Below are 3,536 nucleotides of genomic sequence, written 5' to 3'. Positions count from 1 at the left end.
GGTCAATAGTTGGGTTTGCCCGGCTCCTATGTTTTGGTACCTTACGTTCCGTTATATCGGCTAAGGTAGCACTAGGAGAACTACTGCGATTGTGCCCCAATTGAGATGGGCTAAGCACCTCAGTAGAGAAAGCTAAAACTGACCGTCATGATGAGGCGAGAGCTGGTTGCTGTTCGAGAGGTTCTCGAGTCCCTAAAGACTATGCCGCTTAGAGCGAGGAGTCGGCTTTATCCGGCCTAGGCGTGGATAGCGCCCCGAACTCGGTCTTCCGAACACTAGGGGCTTCGCCGAAATTTAAAATTATAGAATTCTATGGCTAAGTGAGATGTTCAAGCATTATAGTCCGATTGCCTTGTTCGTTGTGTTGAGCGCCTCCCTCGAAGGACCCAAGAATGGGAAAAGGAGCGCTCATGTTTATCCTGAACACCCCAGCACTCGTGGCATGGGGGCAGAAGCCGACGACTCGCCATCTCTCAAATTTGATAAACAGCCGCACAGAAGGTAATATTTTAAATTCAAAAGCGTTGCTTAGCGCATATGAACAAGTTTTCAGCGTACAGGATCACAAATGCGAGTTTACTCAAAAATTACATCTTTGGAGCATTCATCCGCTATAAGGCGGGCACCCTTCAGGACGCCCTCATAATACGCTTCTGGGACGCGATGCTCCTTGCCCGGCGGCGGCCCGTCCTTCACCAGCTTCTCCGCATCCATCTTGCCCCAGTGCACTTTAGCACGGACAAGCGCCCTACGGGCACCTTTGATGCAGACGGAGCGCTTGATTACTTCAAGCCGTGGACAGGCATCCACTAGCCGCCTCACCAGCCCGAAGTAGCTCCCAGGCAGAGCCTCTCCAGGCCAAAGCCGAACTATGAGGCCCTTTATGGCCTGTTCGGCCACCTTGTGGAGCTCGACCATTTGCTTCAGCTGGTCGCTCAAAGGCACCAGGTGTCCGGCCTCAGCATACTGAGACCAGAACAACTTCTCCGTCGAGCTCCCCTCCTCGGATCGGTAGTAGGCGGCGGCATCAGACGCACTGCGGGGCAAATCTGCGAATGCTCCTGGAGAGCTCCGGACTCGTGTAAGTAACAAGTAATTCACTTTTACGTGCTTGCTTTGCATAATGAATGCCTTACCCGCCGGTATCTTCTTCATCACTTCAATTTCTTGGAGGGCTTTCTAGGCTTCGGCCATGGCAGACTTCGCGCTTTCGAGGGCTGCCGCAAGCTCGGATGCTTGCATCTTTGAGTCAAGCTCCAAACTCTAGTGTTTTTTCACGAGAGCCTGGAGCTCTTTCTGCACCTCCTCCACCCGCGCCTCCTGCTTCCCTCTCTCTGTGTGCTCTGCGGCCGCTCTGTTTTTGGCCTCGGACATCGCTTTCTTAAGGGTTGCCACCTCGGTCGTGGCCCCTATAATAGCACGTTGATCCTGTCATTTTTTGCAACCACATCTTCTCTATATACTTGCGCAAGGTATTACTTACCTTCCTTCTCCTCGAGTTGCCTCTTGGCATGGCCGAGCTCGTTCTCGGACCACGCGAGGTTTTGCTTCAGCGTATCCACCTCCGCAGTCAGTGCGGCGGAGGCCAGCAGCGAAGGCTGCATACGCATATTGACTTGATTATGTTAGACTCCTGCGAATGTTATTAGATACTCTATTCGGCTTTTCTTTCCGAACGCCGAACAGAGCATCAGGGGCTACTGTCTATGCGGTAATATTTTTACATATTCTTTACCTACCTCAAAGCCTGTTAGAAGGCTGGCATAGGCTTCAGTCAGTCCGCTCTTGGCGGACTGAACCTTCTGGATCACCGCACTCATACTAGTGTGGTGCTCCTCGTCGATGGAGGCGCCATTAAGCACCTCCAGCAAATTGTCCGGTGCCTCCGGTTGGACGGAGGTCACCGGCTCGGTAGGCTTGCTCCTCTTGGAAGGAGGCTGCCTACTGGAGTCCGGAATCGTTGAAGGTTCCAGCGCGGTGTCCGGCTCAAGGCCGGACTCGGAGCCCTTGGGGGTTCTATCCCCTTTGCGCCTGGAGTCTGGGAGGTCACCTTGCGGCGCCTCCGGGACCACCTCCTCCTAGCTTGGTACCTGTTGGGATGCCACCTCGGCGTCGTCCGTAGGGTGGGGGGAGGTAGCCATCGGAAGCGAATTCACATCCGACGAATCCAGGGAACCGCTCGACGACACGTCGAGCTGGTCTTGGGGTAGACTGCATAAACATGTTCGACGTAAGGAAAAGCTATGCAATGGAGGAATACTATGAATCACTCTGGTATCCGGATACTTACGATTTCGCCAGGGGCTTGGCCCTGAGCGGCCACTCCTCTTCGCCGTCGTCGGCGTTGGTGGAGCAGTCCGGAGGAAGGGTCTTCCCCTTCTTGTACCCTTCGGCCTCCCCAGTTGGGGAGGCCTTCCTTTTCTTCCCTGCCCCCGCTGGAGGGGGAGAGGTCTCTTCTTCCTCCTCCTCGTCTTCACGGGAGGAGTGCGGCTTGGAGTCGTCGGATGATAAATCCGACACCTCCAGGCGCCGGGCACTCTTTCGAGTCCCCGCGGCCGTCTTCTTGGCCTTCTTCTCCGGCACCACATAGGGTGCCGGAACCAGCAGCTTCGCCAAGCGAGCGTCCGCTGGGCCTTCGGGCAAAGGAGCCGGACAGTTGATCTGTCCGGACGTCTCCTGCCAATCCTGTCAAAGGTAAGGGAGCTTAGATCCCGCATGGAGTCAAACTATGAAAAACTAATACCCTGTAAAAGGTAAAAACAGCTTACCGCATTAGTGTGACGCTACGTGCTGAATCCGCGATCCTCGGTAGCGGATGCGGGGGCCTCGGCGCCCTTGAAAAGCACCTTCCAGGCATCTTCGTACATCGTGTCAAAGAGCCTACTTAGAGTCCGGTGCTGCGCCGGGTCGAACTCCCACAGGTTGAAAAGCCCGTTGTTGACACGGGAGGATCCGGCGGATGAGCATAACCTGGACTACGTTGACAAGTTTGAGCTTCTTGTCCACCAGGGTTTGGACGCATGTTTGGAGTCCGGTCAGCTCTCCTTTTTTACCCCACGACAGGCCCGTCTCTTTCCAGGAGGTGAGCCGTGTAGGGGGTCCGGATCGGAACTCGGGGGCTGCGACCCATTCAGGGCCGCGCAGCTCGGTGATGTAAAACCACCCCGATTGCCACCCCTTTATGGTCTCCACGAAGGAGCCCTCGAGCCATAGGACATTGGGCATCTTTCCCACCATGGCGCCTCCGCACTCCGTCTGGGTGTCGTGCACCACCTTCGACTTGACATTGAAAGTCTTGAGCCATTGGCCGAAATGGGGGCGGATGCAGAGGAAAGCCTCGCACACGACGATAAACGCCGAGATGTTGAGGACAAAGTTCGGGTCCAGATCGTGGAAATCCAGGCCATAGTAGAACATGAGCCCCCGGACAAATGGGTGGAGAGGGAAGCCCAGTCCGCGGAGGAAATGGGGGAGGAACACCACCCTCTCATGGGGCCTAGGGGTGGGGATGAGCTGCCCCTCTTCGGGAAGACGGT

Source organism: Triticum dicoccoides, chromosome 7A (assembly GCF_002162155.2).
Source record: "Triticum dicoccoides isolate Atlit2015 ecotype Zavitan chromosome 7A, WEW_v2.0, whole genome shotgun sequence".
Classification (NCBI taxonomy): domain Eukaryota; kingdom Viridiplantae; phylum Streptophyta; class Magnoliopsida; order Poales; family Poaceae; genus Triticum; species Triticum dicoccoides.
Note: the sequence above shows the minus strand (reverse complement) of the source record.